The 20,719-nt window shown below is 46.8% G+C and overlaps 1 pseudogene; it reads right to left on the reverse strand.

Annotated features, from left to right (window-relative positions):
- Nucleotides 1–18,587: 18,587 nt before the first annotated feature.
- LOC142765161 (uncharacterized) lies at nucleotides 18,588–20,453 on the reverse strand (annotated as a pseudogene).
- Between the last annotated feature and the right edge of the window lie 266 nt (nucleotides 20,454–20,719).

Here is a 20,719-nt window from a genome sequence, read left to right on the forward strand (position 1 = left end):
GCTCTAGATTTAGGTATAAAGTTTATTTTCACTTGGAGCCCCACATTGTGTAAATTGTGTCTCAATGTGGACTTGAATTACGATTTTCTTAAGCCCATGTTTTTTTCTCACAAAACTGAAAAAAAAACTTGAGTCTTCTAAAAATATAGGCATTATATACCCTCCCCAGAGAAAGTATTTTCTTACTCAGGTATTTACGCATAGTGCAACAACACAAAGAAATAAATCAGAGCAGCGTCAGGATTATTTTACTGGTGGGACACTCATGATAAGTGAGTTCCTTAAAGGTGGGCAGGGAGGCAGACAACTTAGCCATTGTGTTGTGACAATGTTCCCTCTTGGGGGGGGGCAATGAGGGGGGGGGCGAGTTGAAATTTGAGGGGGGGGGGAGCTCCAGCTCTCCCATGCCCATTCCTTGCGCCGCTATCTGAAAGAAATGCAAACAGAACATTTCGGCAAGTTTTCTGGATGCTTGTATGACAGAAAAATTGCAGCAATATTGTGCAGCTTTTAACATTTGGAACAAACGATTTTGCTTAACATGAAAACTGAATTCGCTATTCAAACGAGCAAGGTTATAGTAAATTTCACTAACAACACTCAGACTACACTCTGCGGAATACGGAAAGATCCCACGGATGGCATAGGTTGGCAAAATAAATGGAACTCACTCAGACTAACTCAATAACCATATACAAAAATATTTTGATTTGGACTCACTTGGACTGAGACTAACGAAATTTCTCACTAATTGAACTCACATAGACTCACCGATGTTTTTTGTCAGCCCGATCCACTAATACTTTCCTCAAATATACCCACTAAAACTCAGACTCATCAAAACGTTCCTTCAGCGGACTCACTAGGACTTAAACTCACCAAAACAAAACAAAAATATAACTATGGCAGACTCAGACTCGCCAAAATTTCCCTCAAGAGGACTTGCTTGGACTCACAGACTTGCCAAATGTTTCTAAAACAGACGCACTCAGACTAAAAATGAGTGATATTCGACTTGGTCCGGCTCATACAATAAACATCGAAGGAGCACCATTAAAAACACATGTGAAAGAATTGCAATTACCAAGCAACCTAGAGAAACATATATAAAAGCTTTCAACATACAAAAACAAGTCATTTCCTGTGCCTCCACATAATGATATTAAACAGAAACTTAACATAGAATGCAATTTCCGCGACAGGCACATGCGCAGTGATAGCGCTATATAGAATGAGTACCACATGAATTGGCTGCTGTAAATACCTGTGTTATTTTGAAATTCGGTGATACTATGCTGCTCAATACATTCACCCACGCTTGTAATTTGGTCATTGGGCGGAATATTGTAATATAAAATTTTTGTCAGCAGAAAATCTGAGAACCGTGACTTGACAGGGTCGCGTTCTCTAGAAAGTCTGTTACCTGTCCCGAGTTTCGAATTAGGTAAGGTGCATTCATGGTTCGTCATTCATCAAGACTTCCTGCAAAAGACTGCAAGAAAAACTTGTCTTCATTGGATTCACTGGTGTTAGTTCACATGTATGTGTTATCCTACATAAGCTGAGTCTTTCGACAATACCTCATCAGTTGCGATACAGCGCCTGTGCTTGCGTCTTTTTAGGTGGGCATGATTGTGTTGTATTGTATGCTGCTTCCTCAAAAAAAAAAAAAATAATGACTAGGTCGTAAGCTACCTGCTGCAAAACAAAAAAAAACAAGATGCAATATTTTTTCCGTCAGTACTCCTCTCTCTGCCCCCCCCCCCTCCCCGCACACACACGCACACGAGAGCTATAAGCGTTCAAGAAGGACGAGAGGCTGTTTACGGTTGCGCACCTGCCATTCCTCCTCTAAATGTCTCCGTGCGAGGGGGTTTGTCAGAGCAGCGAAGATATAATGTACGACTCGAATCAAAGGTGAACATTCGACAATCGTCTGCCTGCTTTGGATAGAAACTGAAGGAATGAGAACTTGAACCAATATATATTCAAGGGAAAAAAACCCGATGTTTCGAAGCTGGTCCGGCTTCTTCCTCAAGGGTAAGAGATCAGCTTCAAAACGTTGTTTTTTTAAAAATATGTTTTGGTTGGAGTTTTCTCGTTACTTCAATCTACGACTAGAAGTGGGGATGGTTTTAAAGAAAAGGGTTTCCCCACTGGCTTTCGCAATAATCCATTAAGCAAATATCTTCTCTTTTCATTTTGCTGTGTAATCTCCTTGCCTTCTCATGACTCTCGGCTAAGCTTTGTTTTGCGCTCGGCAGCTCAGAGTGAGGTGAGTTTCCGCTAACCTTACCTGCTTTCCAAACCAGATATACTGCATGCAAGCTTCCCCTGAATGGATGAATCTGTGGTTGATGAAAAGGAAAAAGACATGATCTTTCCTTGCGAGACCACGGCTCAGTCGCTTGAAGGGATGGGGGGGGGGGGGAGAGTGGAGAAAAGAGTTTAGAAGTAGGTAGTGGGAGAAGGTTTGAAAGAACGTGATGGTCACGGCTGCTAGAGCAGAAAGAGAATAGGGGCCGTTGGCAGGGCAGTCCGAGTTGTACGACTTGGAAATGTGGAGCTGCAACCACGTACTCAGATACCTATGGTCATTCCCACGAGAAAAAAAAGGTTCTAGATCATCTTGGGCAAGAATACATCTAACTGGCTAAACGAGAAAACTAAAATAAATAAATAAATAAATAAATAATCGATAATCTAACCACCAATTGTCACCAGTGCTGTGGAAGAAAGAAAGGAAAAACTAATCCGTGACCTCGGCACCAGCGGCTACACAGAGGTATTTATTCGTAGAACACTGTGTATAAGAAAAGACCCGGGAAACACAACACCACTGGCGCCGCAATGACGCCGCATGTCGAACGAACTTGAGCGCAGGGAACAGTGAACGGAGCACAATGGCAGAACACTGCGAGACTACCCGCAACATGTTTGCCCCATACCAGTCCCGACGGCATGGTGTAGAGCTCGTTGCGTTGTTTTGTAGTCTTTCTGCATTCCTTGAAGTGCACAAAGAGCACGAAAGCTTCGGTACGAGAAACCTGAGCGTGGAAAACGACTTTGCCATCAAGCCTTTTGCAACGTGGACTGGACGAACGCAACGATGGGTGAGGGACGAAAGAAAGCTCTTACGCGCTTCAAAGATGTCTATGAACGGAAAAGTGTTTGAATGAAGATGAAAAAAAAATCTACAAAAACACGGGCATTGCTACGTTGTGTGGGTAGAACAGAATCGCAGGCCTGTTGGAAAAAGATGGCAGCAATGTCTCATAAAAAGACTCGAGGATTAAAAGCCTCTGTGATTGCCGAAAGGTAACAGAATTTTTCGACCACGTTACAGCTTTAATAAATTTATTTCCGCGAGTCATGAAGGAACACGTACGACATGAACGGTGCGTTTCTGCCTCCTTCCTTCTTGAAATATGGCCGTGAAAATTTTCATGGTACCCTAAATTACGCAGCTGCTGTTTAATTGGTAGCAAATGACATGACAAAAGCCCGAGGTTTGTGCCGTCGCTACATTTTAACAGAACTTCAAATCCAGCCAGAGGGCGCATTGCTGGCGGTAAATTTTGAGCGCAAAATAATGCTTCCCCACTACGTTCTCAAGCACCCGTCCTGTCTCTCTCGTTATTGTTAACGTCTTGTTTGACGCTCACAACTTTTCAAATCGCCACAATTATTCAAGAAAAAACTGAAGCGGTATCTGAGGGCACAAGTAGTTCAACGCAATATATAGAGAGAACGGGTGCTCGATTGCTCGCGAATCGTGCCGCTTTCTCGTCTTTGAAGCCGCATTAATAATGAATCTGGAGCTTAGCACTTATTCTCCGTTTATTAGGTACCTAATCATAAATCAAGCTTAGTGTGGATTCCGATGTCACGTAATAAAGGTGACCTGGAGTGGCACTTGCGTCACAACATGCTGCAGAACCCTATTCCATGCCTTCGTACCGTCATGGTCGTTTAATACGAACGTTTGCACATTGGACTACAGAAACAGTATTAAAAGACTGAGAAATGTTTAATAATTGCTTTCGTTAGCAATGCACTTCGTTATGCATTCTTCTGTTCTCTGGGAGCAGGTCACGTGAGTTTTGTAGCATGAATTAACATAAATTGCTGTTTCTATTTCACCACAGTCACTAAACGGTGTGCTCTATAAACACATCACCTACATTAAAGTTCGTGCCAGCACAATGCATACAATCCTCAATTTCATCACCAAAAAAAAAAAAATACGGGTTTCACGGAAAAAATTTCCTAATGCTTCGTTAGATATTCAAACGTTAAATCTAAAAATAGCCCCACCATGAACGAGATTAACTCCGTGACCAAACTTCACTGCAAAAGTGCTCGAATAACGACACCTTGCAGGTATGCAATATACATTGCATGAGGTTTTAGATGTGTCGTGACATTATTAGTTCAGGTTACATTGTTTTTTTGTAGAATTAGCTTTTAAGTCACGTTTACTATGGTTTTAATGTTAATATTTTACCTCATCAGTCATTTAGTGATGTTCATTGCATTTCCACATCCTTAAACCAACCCTAGAACGAGTTCAAAGGAGGGGGGAGATATGAAGAGTCTTATAGTTTGAAAAATAAAAATTTTCGGCTTTACAAGCCGGAACGTCAATACAACAAAGCACGCCATCCCGAGAAGTTTCAAATATTCGGAACAATAGGTTGGCAAAATAAATGGAGCCCACATAGACTCGCTCAGTAAATGTGCTTTTATCTTAGGGCTCGATATAGGACCCAGCCTATAGCCGGAATTTCGGTCACATATAGGCGACCAAAAATATTTTTTTCCGCAAAACATTTTCTCAATAGACTGCTTTCAATGGAGTAAAGCAGCCCGACATTCTTTGAAGACACCTGAGATAGTCGCCAAGGCGCCTTGGACATTTTGCGTGGAATGACCGATCCAACTTTACGTCGATACCTATCACTTTTCGTCTCCACTGTCTCTTTCCAAGTTCGTGTTTTCCCTATCTTGACATTCAAGTTCATATTATTTTAACAAATCCGCATCATATTGGTTCTACAGAAAAAATAGCTTGTGGCATACGCATCTCACATAAAACTTGGGCGTGCACTTACGCCCCATCACTCTGTTTTGTATCAATCATTTCAGCGTTCTCATTTCACTTGCGCTATTGCCACGTGGTTGCGACGTCAAAGAAGATGGTACGTGGGTTGCTCAAGACGACACTTTTTATTGAGCGAACATGCGCCTAGGAAAGTGCAAAGTATTAGAAATTCGTGCTTTACACAGATAGTGGTAATTAGAGCATTGGTCGTCGGTACTATGATCTTCGCGAAGGTACGTTGCCATTTATACACGTGGCGTCGAAATCCTCCATATTGTAGGTGTCTCAAGCTTATCAGAAGATTCTGAAATAATGTAGAATTTTCGCAGACAGCCAAGCGTGCTTTGAGCAAGACAATTGATTAACATGTGGTGTTTAACGTTTCAAAACCACATGATTATGAGAGATGCCGTGGTGGAGGACTCCAAAAATTTTGACAACCTGGTTTTCTTTAACATGCACCCAAATCTCAGCACATGGGCCTACAGCATTTGCGCCTCTACCGAAAATAAAATCGCCGCAGGCGGGGTTTGATCCCGCGACCTGCGGGTCAGCAGCCGAGTACCTTAGCTACTGAACCACTACGGCGGTGACTTTGCGCAATACAGTGACATAAAAATACAAGCGAGTGTGGCAGTATAATAATGTTGCGATAAAATTTCAGCAGATGCAACATGTTTCACTGTATATGCCATTTTCATGCAGAACCGTCAGTGGGTAGCCACGCGTTGCAAGGTGGATCGACGTCTTTAGGTATCTTGAGTAGGCTGAGTTTCTACCTAAAACATACGGCGTGACGACAGCACTCACGTTGACTGTAAATTTTGGCGAAACGAAGTGCACGATTCAGTGGGATGATATGCATATCATTAAGAGTCTGTTGTGTATTCCTCAAAGGTCAAAATCCTCAATGGTCGAGCAACCCTTCCCTTTCACGTGCTGGCTGAAAGCAATATATCCATGTAATGTTTACAGCCAGCCTATAGACCGCAACAACAACTGGCGGTGTGGGCCGACATCACTCCTGTAAGTCTATTTAGTGTTATATCGGTTACAGTAAAAGGTAACCAAATACTTCACTTGTTACTCTAATAAAAAAGGGAACGTTTCATGGCTCCACGTAACACATAAAAAAGGTAACGCATTACCGTTACCGTAACCGAAAAAAAAAACATAACGAATGTTACCTCTGCCGTAACTCCAGAACCGTCAGTTTTAATCAATGTGTCTTTCATGCACCAACCCACAATGAGAATTTTTAATCTCAAATTTATATTTTACACATACTAACCCAATCAAGGATTATACTCAAAATATTCAATTAACGAGAATTATTTCTACAAATGCACTGACCTTAGAAATGGTATATAGAAGCATAATGATGCCTGCACATGTGATGGCTTCCGACATTGCAGTGAGACAGGATGAAAATTTTTTTTATTGGAGCATTATACACAACTGAGGTTCAATTATACACGATATTCACACAAAAAACTATCACTGAACTCTAAGAAATTTACAACAATCGGCCTTTTCTTGATCCTTCAGCACCTTCCATAAAGCATGTCGAAATCGGCACTGTTGGTCCTAGCCACTGAAATGGCCCACCGCATGCCAGTAGGCAATCACGGAGGCCTACGGAGAATTACTTTGGTGCCTTTTTATTAGGGAGGGCGGGGAGAAATTGGGTGGTGTCGTGGGAAAAAGTGGGGACACTTGCGAATTCGTGACACCAAATGTGCCTTGCAGAGGCGTAAGTCTACAAAAATCACGTCTTGCAACACACATCTTGCAATATCAGTCTTTTTTAAATATGTTTCAGGTTTTATTTTCGTTTATATAAGAATTTAAATCATGCCTAGAAATCAAATATACAAACGAACATAGATACCCAGCACTCGTAATTGCATTCTTCCATTGACTCTTTTCCGCAACCAGTCGAGAGAGGCAGTTGCTATTTCAATGTTCTCACACAACTGATGGGTATTGAGCACGTGTACACGCTACAAAAAAAAAAAGCATTGAAAAGTTGAATGTTTTATACATACTTATCAAGCATCCTTATTTGTGACGTTTTTTAGAGAAATTTTAATGGGGCCCTCTCGAAAGGGGTGTCCCCCTCCCCTGACCAAACACAAAGGCTGGGGAGTCAAGGTTCTCTGCAAGCGTGGTCAACGGGCGTCCAGCTCGGGACCAGTATGGGCTGTGTATCTGAGCAAATATATCATTTGCTCTCATGTGCACATGAGCATCGACAGGTTTTTGTCTTGGGGAAATGCAAATCCTTCTTTCAACGTGCATCACGGCTGAGGGAGCAGGTCGTGTTGGTGTCGCTAGAGTGGGTAGCAAGTTCTGTTGCAGCTTGAAGGGGTCAAGTGTCTTTTTTGCACCACCTGCCTGGCCCACGCCCACTTCATTTATTGAACACCGCGCTGAGGACTAGTTGAATAAATGCGCAGATTTGTTTTCTTCCGCATCCTATACCGCTACACAAAAGATTCTCACATTGTGAAAAAAAGGTATTTTGATTCGTTTAAGGAAAGTTACATTCAAGGCATGACAGATACTAAAAAAAGTGGTTTCATGCAATCGCAATAACAAAACTCGAAGCAGAGGTGCTTCTTTTTTTGTGCAGTGTACAATGTAAAAGTAAGATCCGATCCGGAAAAAGCGAACTGAGTGACGTGCGTCACCTATTGCTCATTGCTCAATGAAAAGTTTCATGAAGTACGACGCAGCCAACAACAGGAACAAACTGCTGCATCCTAAATTAAAAAAAAAACAAGCAATGTGCTGCACATTCACTGTAGAACATGGTCATCGATTGAAATACGCGTTATTTTTTATGACAGCGAAATAAAACTATCTTACAAAATACTTTGCATTAATCGTAATGTCGACACATCTGTGTAGTGTAATTTATGCCATTTCGATGAAGATCCCTGTTTTTCAACTAATTCAGTAACTTGTGGCAGAAGAGCTTTTTGAGTTTTTAGTTTCGGTTTCCGCACCGCAGACGAAAGTTGGCCGCGCGCCGGTGCCGATGAAATAACCTGCATGCGACGACAACGCCGCCACCGCCGACTCTGGACGACCCTTACGCCGCCACCGGTCGAAATCGCCTCGGCGCACACCTCTATGTATGGTGGCTAGAAAGAGAGGTGTCAGCATGAGAGCTTCAAACCTAGGCAATGCCCACAATGTTGCCAACGAGTGTTTTCGCTCTGCGCATGCGCCAACTAGTATTCGTCCGTACCGCAGATTTAATATACTGACTCTGTATTGACTCTATGGTCCGTACTTAGCGCCCTAAAGAGATTCTTTGGCACGGCGGAAGGAAAGGTGGGAGAGGCCCTGACGTCACTCGTTGTGAAGCCACGATGAAGCCGAAAGTCGACCATATTGACTGGGCGAATTCTCCTCTCTTCTTTACATCCGAATGTAAAGCAGAAGGCGCGACTCTCTCTCCTGCTCGAGAAGCACGTGAACTGCGCAACGCGTGTGTCGCGACGATCCGAAACTAATGGAACGGGGCTCATCACTCTGAGCCAACGGGACACCTTCGGCGAAATCATTTCGTCCGAGTAATAACAGGTTGTAACGGCTCGCCGACAACGAAGCAACTACAGGAGAACGCACGCGTGCTAGATGCACTGACAACGGTGAGTGTTTTCAGGTCATTAATTCAGCAACTGCACAGACAACATGGTCGGTCGTGCACCTTCTACGGTTGCATTTCGCCACGCGGCCGACGCAGCGTCCGGCCACTGTGTCCGTGTTTCGCGTGAAACTGACCGGCGTCAGCATCCTGCGACCGTGGTAACTTTGAGCACGGTGCAAGTGACACTTGAACGCGGTTGCTGCTACGTTGAGATGACATGGAACAGAGAGAGAACACAACTTTATTGTCGTCAGACTTAAGGAGGTAGGTGACCCGCCAGGCTGAACCTGATGGCCACCTCCTCTGCCCTTTGTACGGCCTGGAGCTGAACGGCCAGGCTGGTGGAGGTCAGAACTGCCTCCCACCCCTCTGGCGAGGGAGCGGCTAGGAGATCGAGAGAGGGGGGATCTTCCCTGCAGGCCCAGAGAATGTGATTAAGTGTGGCTATTGAGCCACAATGCGAGCAATGCGGATCAATCGAGTCGGGGTATATACGTGCATAAATGTATGGGCACGGAAATGAATGTGTTTGCAAGCGGCGCCAGATAACCTCCTGGCGCTTAGTTAGCTTATGGTGCGGGGGTGGTTTTGTCTGCCTCGAAAGACGGTAATATTGTGTGATGTCATGGTAGGATGTCAAGGCTTCACCAGGGTTTTCCAAATCAGAGGCGGGTACCACCGCTCGGCTGACGAATCCTCGAGCATATAGGTGGGCCGCCTCGTTCCCTGGGTTCCCCGCGTGAGCCGGCACCCATACCAGCGCAATGGAGGATAGTGCGTCTTCCTCAGCATCTGTAAGGAGACTGGGCAATAGTAAACGCAGAGTTGTGGGGGCCACAATGCCACGTGCGAAGTTGGATATAGCAGCCTTTGAGTCACTGAGTATAGTGGTGAATCCGGATGCTGCTGCTAGCGCTATCGCCGCTTCCTCAGCTTCTGTCGTATTAAGCACACGGACAGAAGCAGCCGCTTTAATTTGAGGTGAATTGGCGTTGTTGCCGGGGAGAGTGATTACGCTTATTGCATATGCTTTAGTAAACTCTCGGTATTGGGCGGCGTCAACGTACGCAACGGTTGGGTTGGACGCGTACGTTTTTTGCAAGAATTTGGCCCTCGCTTTCCTTCTACCGTCGTGATGGCTGGCCAACATGTTCTTTGGCAGTGGTTTTATGAGGAATTTCTTTCTGATGTTGGGGGGGATGACAGCCGGATCGTTACCCGTAGGAGATACCACATGGTCAATGTTAGCAAGGATCCAACGCCCCGTCCTGCTTCCCTGTAATCGGTGAATTTGCGCCGTAAGATGCGCTTCAAGAAGTTCTTCTAAGGTGTTATGCAGCCCAAGACTGAGGAGGTGCTCTGTCGATGTGTTTCGGGGGAGACCCAATGCCACCTTATACGCTTTGCGTAAGAGCCGATTTAGTTGGGCTCGCTCAGATTGAAGGAGGTGCAAATAAGGGAGGGCGTACGTGAAGCGCGACAAAACGAAGGCTTGAATTATCTGTAGCAGTTCTTTCTCCTTCATGCCTCGATTGCGAGCGCTCACTCGAGATATAAGATGGGCCGTCTGGTTCACGGTTACGGTGAGACGGTCTAGCGTAATGTTGTTGTGGTGGTTTGTTTGCACAATGAGTCCGAGTACTCTCATGTGGGCCACCTGCTTAATTGGCGTGTCATTGACATACACGTTAATACTAGGAAGTGGAGTCTTAATTTTGCGGCGATCTGGAGGTCGCAGTAATAGTAGCTCCGATTTGCTCTGGGAACACTCCAAACCCGCTTCTGACACGTGCTGAACGACTACGTCGGTTGCTCTTTGAAGAGTCTCCTCGATTTGACCATCGGATCCCACCGTCGTCCAGAGCGTGATGTCATCTGCGTAGAGGGTGTATCGCAGGCCGGGTATCGTGTCAAGTTTGGGAGGTAGTGACCTCATAGCGAGGTTGAAAAGGAAAGGGGACAAAACAGCTCCCTGCGGGGTGCCGCGATCACCGAGTGTGATGAGCTTAGAACGAAGGTCACCCACTGAGAGTTCAACCGTTCGATTAGATAAGAAAGCACGGACGTAGTTAAATATGCGTTCCCCGGATCGTAGTTCGGACAGACTGCCTAAAATGGCACTATGCTTCACGTTGTCAAATGCTTTGTGAAGGTCCAGACCGAGCAAAGCCTTGGTACTAGTGCCACTCTCAGGTCGTAGGAGATCGTGATGCAACTGGATGAGCGCATCCTGAGTGGATAGATGGGCCCTGAAGCCCAGCATTGTGGGGGGAAGTAGGCGGTGCTCTTCCGCGAAATTTTGCAAGCGACAGAGGACAACATGCTCCATTAGTTTGCCCAGGCAGGAGGTCAACGAGATTGGACGAAGATTCTCCAGGTCGAGTTTCTTGCCCGGTTTCGGTATAAACGCGACCCTTGCGTGTTTCCATTCTGATGGCAAATGGCCGGACCTCCAGCACTCATTCATATATTCAGTAATGGCCCCTACCGACTTTGGATCGAGGTTGCGCAGCGTCTTATTTGTCACCCCGTCAGGACCGGGTGCCGATGTTGTACGCAGTTTATGTAGCGCTATGCAAACCTCACTTTCCGAAATGTCGGCGTCCAACTGTTCGTTGGCTGTTCCAGTGTATTCAGGCAACTGCTCTGTGCTGTTCTGTTTCTGAGATGTGTTGATGTAGCGGGTGATGAGCTCCTCCAGCAGCTCTTCGTTGGTGCCCGGGTATTGATGGACAATTCGCGCGAGCTGTTTGCGTGCGGCCGACTTGGAGCTACCAGGGTCCAGCAGGTGTCGCAGAAGATGCCACGTTTTCTTGCAGCCCATCTGGCCATTGAGGCTGCCGCAAAGTTGGCCCCACTGTTGGCGTGTTAGCACAGCGGTGTGGGCTTCTAATTCACGTTCGAGCCTCGAGATGCGGCGGCGGAGCCTTGTGTTGTGACGTTGGCGCCGCCACCTACGCATGAGGCTTTCATGCGCCTCCCACATATGTAGAAGGCGTGAATCTGTTGATGGCTGTTCCGGAGTTACGTCTGCTTGGTATGTTGTAGCGTCCACATCTCGACTCAAAGAAAGTATCCATTCGTTCAAGTCCAATACCGAATCGGGTGCCGTTTCTTTGCGCAGTTGGCGGAATTTATCCCAGTCTGTAATGCGAGCTGTGGCTCGTTTTTTTACATTGCTTGTGGTTAACTCAATGGTTACCGCTAGAATGAAATGGTCACTTCCTACGGTGTGACCTGTGTTTTGCCAACGGGCACCCTCCGTGTTTTTGCAAAGGGAGAGGTCTGGGGTAGTATCTCGACATACGCTGTTCCCGATTCGCGTCGATTGCTCCGGATCATTGAGGATACTGAAACCTAGGTCGTGTATGATGCTCCATAATCGGCGACCCTTGGGGTTGGATTTCGGGTATCCCCATTCGGGATGTTTTGCGTTAAAATCGCCTAGTACGAGCAGCTTTGCATCCTTCGCCAGATTTGTTGCTTTCCGAAAGATGTAAGGTAGATCCGCAGCTGTATCTCTTGGAGGGCTGTATATATTTAAAATGAAGAGTGGCTTGTCTCCTCGTCTTTTTGGTATAATTTCCACCAGTGTGTGATGAATACTCGTACCCTCAATTTCATGTTGAATGGCTGTGACATTCTTGTGTACTAAGATGGCAGTGTGGCATTGTGCGCTCGCGGATATGTCTATTTTCTGATTATATGATGCGTATCCGGGCAGTTGAGCGGCAGTGTTCGTTTCTTGTAAAACTATGATGTCCGGCGAACATTCCCCATTTGGTGCATGGTTTTGAATATGCTGGATATGTTGCTGCAGATGGCCCTTCTTATTGCGGAAGCTCCTGCAGTTCCACTGCCAGACGGTGAGCGTGTGGAGAGCCGCCATGACTATGTTATTGGCGTAGGGGCCGGTGTTTGCCGGCTATTGGATGGTGTGCGGTGGATGGCCAACTGCACACTGAAGTCGGCCAGTGCAGCTTCGGTCGAGCTCTTTAACACGGCGAATGAGGTGGTTGTTTCCCGGATGGTTTGGTGGATCGCATTAAAGCGCGTTTCTATTTCAGCGTTCAGATCGGATTTCAGCGTTGAGATGGCTGCCGTGACTGCCGTCGTTACTTTTGTAGTGATGTCGGCGTCTGCGTGGAGTGAAGCTGTGGGTGTAGCTGCCTTGCGTTTATTAGCGTTCTGAAGTTGAGGAACTGGCGATAACGCCGGGTTTGGTGCCAGGGGGTTCGGATGTGCGTCTTGTGTTTCGGATGATGTGGGTGTAGTTTGTTTGTCGATACTGAGTGCTCTATCTATTTTGGCTTCTAGAGACTGGATGTAGCTAGTCAATTTAGCTATCTGGGACTGCTGGGCCGAGATTTGAGCCTTAAGGGCAGAATTCTCCTTTGCCAACTCCCTCACCTGTGAATCGGAAAATAGTAGTGATGCCGGGGCGCCCCGCTGCCAGGCCACCGACTTGGACGCTTCTCCGGGACCTCGACTGGATGAACGAGACACCGATGGGCTGCGCCTGGCTGATTTGGACCTTGAGTGAGATGAGGGCCTGCTGTCTCGTCGTTGGGCTGAGCGTGACCTCGGGCGCCTGCTGTGGGATCGACACCTGCTGCCACGTCGTTTAGCTGAACGAGACCCTGAGCGCCGGGTGTGGGATGGGGACCTGCTCTCTCGGCGCTGCTGCTGGTTGCTGCTGTTCCCGAGTGGTGGGAAAGATGCAGAATGGTCTCGAGATGATGGTGAGCGTCTGCTGGAGGAGCCACTGTGAGATGGGTTGCGATGGATGTTCGACGAAGGTTCTTGCGCTTCTTGCTTCGATTGCGGGGTGGGTGGCGCCTTCTTGATAAAGCGATACTTGCAGTTTGAGCTGCCGGTGTTGTGTGCACCATTGCAGACGATGCAGCGTGGCGTGCATGCGGGTGTTTCGCCCTGTCCTGGTGTGGGGTGTTCCTCTCCGCAACGGCGGCACCGCTGCTTACGTGGCATCGGGCAAACATCCGTGCGGTGACCAACCTTGCGGCAGTTAAAACACGATTCCACCCTGTTGTAGAACGGGTACAGCCTGATGTCGGTTCCGTGGTAGAATATCCACTTTGGAAGGTTTGGCGTCATTAGTGCAACCACGACGTGCCTAGTTTGGCCCAAGCGTCTTCCACTCACGATAGGAATGGTGGGGTTGCTGGCTTGTAGGTCTGCCAAAATCTCTTCGTCTGAGAAGTCATCGTATGCATGGAACATGATGCCTCGTATGGCGTCGTCTGGAGGGGGGGCGTAGACATGGAGCTCGATAGTAGCAGCGCCGATGGTAATCGACTTCACTCGAAGGTAGGCTTGGGCGCGTTGCGAGTCGATCACGCTCAAGGTAAAGGTATTATTGGTGGGGTGCGTCCGAAGGCGATCCCGACTTGCTGGTGGCTGATCTGGCAGTGAAGCTGCCTTGAGCAGGGCGTCGTGCAATTGCCACGGCGGCACTTTCGTCAAGTCGATGGGCGTTCTTGGACGTCCTACTATATGAATGGAGTCTTGCGGCAATCGGGGGAGTGGTGCCCGCCGACGTAACCGAGGCGGACGTGACTTGACCTGGGGTTGGCGTTCCGGCACAGCGGCGCGGGCATTCTCCGACGTACACGGTTGAAGAGCGGGCTTGCCTTGGTTTTGAAGTTCCCGTCGGCGTCGTTCCTGGGCACGATAGCCGGGCGATTGCCAGGAATCGTCGGACCACTCCTCTTCAGAGATGGTATGACCTTCTACGACGCACTCCATTCCGGTGGGCGGCTGGGCACGACGATGTGAGTAGCGTGAGACGCTGCACCAGGCTTAGGCAAGGAGCCGGACGCGCGCTGAGCCAGCTAGGCTCAGGGCGGCGAGCCGACATGGAACAAAAAAGGGGTTTTAATACGCACATGCAAGTTGTTACTGTACACACACAACACGAAACTACTTATGTGCGCATGGTCCTCATGACGTCTGGCTGGGCTCAACAGAGTCGTCCGTTGTCACAAGCAGGAGCACTGCTCAACCGTCACTGACTTGCATGGCGTTCGTCGTCGTTCAGCTTTGTCATGGTGCCCAACGCAATTTCGCTGAACACTGACTGCTTCATCCGCGTCATCCGCTGCACGACACATGGATATGCACTCGTTCTGCGCACTGTTGAAACCGCGTGATGAAAAAAGGGATTTGAAAACGTTGCTAAGGGTACAGTAACAATGAGGAGAACACTGCGTAACCAATAACGCGGTGCAGGGCAAGGATATTGTCCGCCACTGCTCAGGACGAGACCTACGGAGGCACACGTGCCAGCCTCACCCACGTCCACTGGCTGCTAGACGAGCTCCACTGCGCAACACGTAACCATAACGACGCTGCCATTGTGCCCAGTGAATATGGCCAACATTATGTCCTTTCCGCCACACTTTTTACGCCGCGCGCCGTCTGGACATGCCCTCTCCTACCCTTCCTTCCTCCCTGTTCTTTGGCGATTGTTTGATCTAGGGATTTTCGGTGGTAGCCTAGTGTTCTGTGGTAGCGTCGTTACGGCGCAGTTGAGCTTTTCGGAATGCCGCTTCGCCGGTCGTTGAGGCCTGGTGGGTGTTCTCTGGAAGTACTTGCATACGTTTCTCCGTGCTTTGTCCGGGTGAGTCGTGCAGCTTTCGTGTCGCCAACGTGGTACACGAACCAGTGCCCGTAGCGATTTCAACATACGACGGCTCGATATACAGACGTCGCAGGCTGCAACGCGCTGCCTTGCCACGACAGGTAAGCAGATATCTCTTTTATTTGGAGTTGTACTCTGACCTGCTAATTGCTGCGCCATATGCAACAGCCAGAAATGGCTGTTCATATCAGTAGGGTCCCTAGCATATTGGCTACTCTGCCTTCCGCCGAGGAGAGAGAGCACGCTTATCGAATGACGCCGGTGGTAGCTCTTCGAGCAGTCATCATGCTGGGGAGCGGCGCTCTACCGACCAGCTGCGTGTCGCCGAAGCGCGGGCATGCGTTCAGCTTGACCATTTTTTTTCCTGCAGCGCAATGGAGCCCATGGCAAATAGTAACCGGTTCGATTAACACGTTCTCACACGTTTTCGATCGCTAAGGCTTGCTTTGCCGAGGCTCATTTATGTAAGGAATGCATGCAACTGTGTGTAGGTTGTTTCTCAGGTGGCACGGTACCAACTGACAGTGAAAGAGCCAGTTCACTTTTTTTTTCAAAGAATAATGGCATGAGCATCAAAACAAGCTAAAACGCGGGAACAAAAGTGGCTATGAAAGCAAATAAACATGAAAAATATCACAGGTAAAAATTATTTGCATCTTCTCATTTTCAAATGTTTCAGCTGCTCTTTTTAGGGACGAAGCTCCTTATAGTGGCATTCGTTCGTCCCTCGTAGTCGTAGTTGTAGTGTGTAACCAGTCTTACATTTTGACCTCCAAGGTGGTGCCGGTGAGAGATTTCTTCTGTGCGTTGTTGAACAATAAAAAGTTCGCAGCGTGCGCGTTAACTAAAAGCCGAATTCTCCTGTCTCTCATTCCCCCTTAGCAGCTATTGGCATGTACATTGGGCACTATTTGACAAAAAAGGTTTGCTATGTTACACTCGCTGGGCGTAACCTCATTGGTTTTAGAAAGGTTTAGCGAGCGTTGGGCCGCAGTGCCATGAATACAGTGAACTAGTATATACCATGAACTCGAGGTGGTTAAAGGAGGGAAGTAGACACGAAGCGCAAGCCACAAGAATTCTTTTCCAAATCCAAATACGATGTCCTAACAGCACATTAACTATTGCGTTTATAGTTGTTTTACTGTTCTCCCAGAATTTATTTATCGCCTATTATATTTTTTACGTCTTGTTATGCGTGTTATCTCCGCTTGTATTCTTTATTTGCTTATTCATTGTAATCAGTGTGTACCCTCATATTGTTCTATTGCTTAGGTACTTACAACCTGGATGTACAACACCCCCTTATGTAATGCCTTCGGGCCTTTAAGGTTGAAGAAATGAAATTAAATGAAATGAAAAGTGTGCGTGTGCCTCCTCTCGTTCAGTCCTTGAAATGAACGCTAAATGGTGGTGCTTCTATATAAGAAATATATGATGAAAAGATGCGAGATGGTGGTACTTGGAGTGCTGAATAGGTGGACGAATGGACACACAGACAGATGCATGGACGGACGCACGGATGGCTGCACGGACGGATGAACGCATAGACGGACGCAGGAGCGGATGCATGGATGAATGCAGGGACGGGCCCACAGATGGACGTGCGGACGCACGAACAGACGGACGGGCGGATGGACGCCCAGGCGGCCACACAGACGCACGCATGCACGGACGGAAGCAAGAATGAACGAACGGACGGATGCTTCGCCCCACTCTCCATCATTCACTCTGTGGATATGCTGCCATTTTTTTTTGCTGTTCTCTAGGCCTTCACAAAAAAGCCCAGCCGTAGAAGAATGTAAAACTTTACTGTTTGTCAAGTAATTTGCTGTGCATGCTCTGTGCTGGCTAGCGCAGGCAACTTTACCTGCGCAATGAAATCAGCAAAGTCAAGAATGCTTTGCTCGTGTAGCTTATTTACGCTAAAAATGTCATGAAGCTTTTCTCAAGGACAGTTAATATATACTTAAGAGTGCCTGACGGGTACATCAAACCTCCATTGCCGAAATTTGATGTAAATTCAGAAGCACCATTTTCCACAGCATCACGCTTTTCCACGGAGAGCAACAATTTACAATCAATACAGGAAGTCTTCCTTAGGATCTTTCTTACTGTGTATTCTGTCAAATAATAAATAAGCATTTCACGGATTTTTGCTGTCACAGAAGATACTTGGTCCGACCCACTGATATTGCGCAAAGCTAAACCTTCCAGTGCACTTTTAGCATCACCAAACATTCCTCCGTCAATCAAATTATCTAGTACAGGAATCTTGCTTTCTGTCTGTACCCCAGGAAGTGAAGCCAGAGCAGTAAGAACTTCTGGGGCACGATTTCCTGATTAAGGAGGTTTTGTTGTAAGGTTTTGTTGTAATATCATTAAACGTGTGCTGCAGTTGCATGGTCATTGGTTCCCGCAGACTATCTGACAATCCCAAACAGATTCTCAAGTCGTTCCTGACTCAAATTTGCTGTGAGTGTGTACTTGAAACCGATGTTCTTAAGGTACGAGAATAAGCTGTATGTGCTTTCAATGGTCACTCGGAGACCTTCCGCAGTAGTTGCACTCATGAAGCAACCAACTGTGGTCTTTGCATGTTCTTCCCATTTTGTCAGGTATTGCAGAAACTCCTACAAGAACATGTAGTTTGGTGACAGCAGGGACAAACCTGCTTTTGGTATTCGAGCAGTCATTACTTTTATGAGTTCGTTCATTTTTCAACAAAAATATCTGTTGGCTCCACAAAATTATAAGTTCTTTGCAAGTGAGAGCGATACAGAAAAGGACCCTCTATTATCTCATCACCAAATATCTGAAAGGCAAGGGCAACCCTCATTTCTTTCGAAAGAGTTGGAACGAATGTGACCGCTGGTTATCTTTGGCATCACTTTAAGTGAAACACTCTTGCTGTCCATATTCCAGGCTTCCTCAATGGGGCCTACAAGCACACGTCCTTCGGGAGTGTTGAACCCTTTTAACACAAATGCGTTTCTGACATTCTTGACAAGATGGGGGAAGTCTGACATAAAGTGCAAATGACGAGTTGTGTCAACTGGATGTAGAGCTTTGCATCGTGTGCTTGTAGCTGCACCTGTCAGTAAATGCACACAAAATAGAAGGAAATGTTGTATATTACGAGAACAAACTTGTAATTTAGTTCAGATGTTACCTCTTATGCCAAACAGCTTCAATATTGACCTGTTCCAGCAGCCTCCATCGCAGGTCACATAGTCAACAAGTAGGCCAGCTTTTTCACAGAGGATGGTGGCTTCCGTGATGATTTTCGCCAATGTATTGGCTTTGACGTTGCGTCGCAATGCAAACACTCAGAGCACTTGAGTCCATTTCTCTAAGTAAAGACCCCAGAAATTACTTCATTTCTCTTAAGCAATATTTGATACGCGAAAAAAAAACAGTCATATTTTACCCTGAAAAGGCTGAAATAAGACCACCATGCCGTGATCAGACAATTGCTCCTTCTGAGATTCAAATGTGAATTGTGCCAGATCAACAAAGCCCTCCAGCTCACCTGAAAGGGATGCATTAAATTAAGCCAGTGAAGCACGCCCCTGTAACATTAATGGACAAGTGCCTGAAAGAAACTTACCAGTTGATTTTACATCTAGATGCTCAGGTAGCTTCATTTCGTCGAACACAATGTCTCCATGACAAAAATAACTATCCAGGTGTTTTGTCTTCTCAGCGAGGGCGCTGAAGATGTTTGGGTTGGACCCAAATCAAGTCCTGAAGTTCATTATGCGTTTTTTCAGGCATGTCCGCCCCAGCAGAGTGAGTATATTGTGTCGTATTATGTGTGCATATAGCCTCTGACTTCTCATTCGCATTAAGGTGCATTCTATCAACCATTCATCAGCATACTGCATTCCTTTTGTGGACCTTCGCTCTGCAACTTCAAAGCAAGTTCGAACAGTAAGCTGTTGCTTACAGGGAAGGCCCCTGATTCTCTTCTCGAATTCTGTCATTGACAGTTGTATGTCTGTTTTCGTTTGTTCCAATTCTTTTAGCAGCTTTGCCGTATTTTTCTTTATCAGCCACACGGCACGTGTCTTAGCAGTAAGTATCTTTTTATCGGAAGTTGAGCTTGCTTTCTTTTTCCTGCAGGACATCATGTTCTGAGTTAATTTTTGCAGATATTTACTGGCTATGCACATTGATTCAGAAACAACAGCACAGTTTGCAGCAAAATAATGTCCATTAAAAGTAGCAAATGATTTGCTCTGCGGCTTCAGTCCACCACCCGTGCACAAATTGTAATTTGCGACATTTTTCAGTAGTTCTTGAACTTCTATTACAGACTGCACCTTTTGTTCCTGGAACTTTTTCCCGCGGATATAAAGAAACGCTCTTGCTAGACCATCTTCAGCGCTACTAAAGTCCAGCACCACATATCGACCCACATGAATATTGTCCAACGATTCATCGTTGCATTTGTGGCACTCAGCAAACGTAATACTGTCTCTTGATTCACTAAAGTGAACTTTGGTCTAAGGAGGTGCTACTTGAAGCTCAGCTCATTCTAAAAACATAGAGTGACCGGCTTGTCGTTCTCCTAGATCCACATGATCACATGAAACCACGTCCGCATCACGACGCTGCCTTTTTGCTGCTGGTGGTCGGTACCGAGGAGCCAGCTCGCATAAGTAGCGCTCTTTTCTCTTCTGAGGCAAAGGCTTGGACAAGTATTTCGGAGCGTCCGGAAAAACAGTCGGCACAGCCTCCTTGGCAAGGAGAGGTACGTCCCTCGGAATCTCTTTCCCTTTGACCTGAATGACTATTTTGAAGGTGCACTCGATGAACGAAGGTTCGAAATGCCTGTCTCAAACAACACACGCATCGCCCAGCGTCTTGTCACCATGCTTTTTGTTTCGCGCCCAATGCTGCAGTCTCTCTGGCTCTTTCGGTGCACGAAAAAGGGAGAACTTTGTCTTGCACGAGCGGTATCCGTTGTTAAAGCCCGGTACGAAACACGTGCTATCGCGCTTCTCACGCTTTCGCGAGGACATTTCGTTAGCTCGAAAAGACAAAGCACAGAACACAATATAAAGCATGTTCCTCACATCGTATTGGAAAGAAAACATCAGCAACCACGCCGTCGCAGTTGTTGTCGTAGTAACACAACGGACGATCTGCAGCACCACGGCACAACACAGTGTACAAGCAGGCGAGAGCCATGAGCGGATGACATCCCGAAAGCGCGCAGTGCTCCTGCGGGGTCATTAAAAAAGTGTCAACCTCTCCCCATACGGCGCGCCATGCGGGCGGTAGCAGA

The sequence above is a fragment of the Rhipicephalus microplus genome, chromosome 6 (genome assembly GCF_043290135.1).
Source record: "Rhipicephalus microplus isolate Deutch F79 chromosome 6, USDA_Rmic, whole genome shotgun sequence".
NCBI lineage: Eukaryota > Metazoa > Arthropoda > Arachnida > Ixodida > Ixodidae > Rhipicephalus > Rhipicephalus microplus.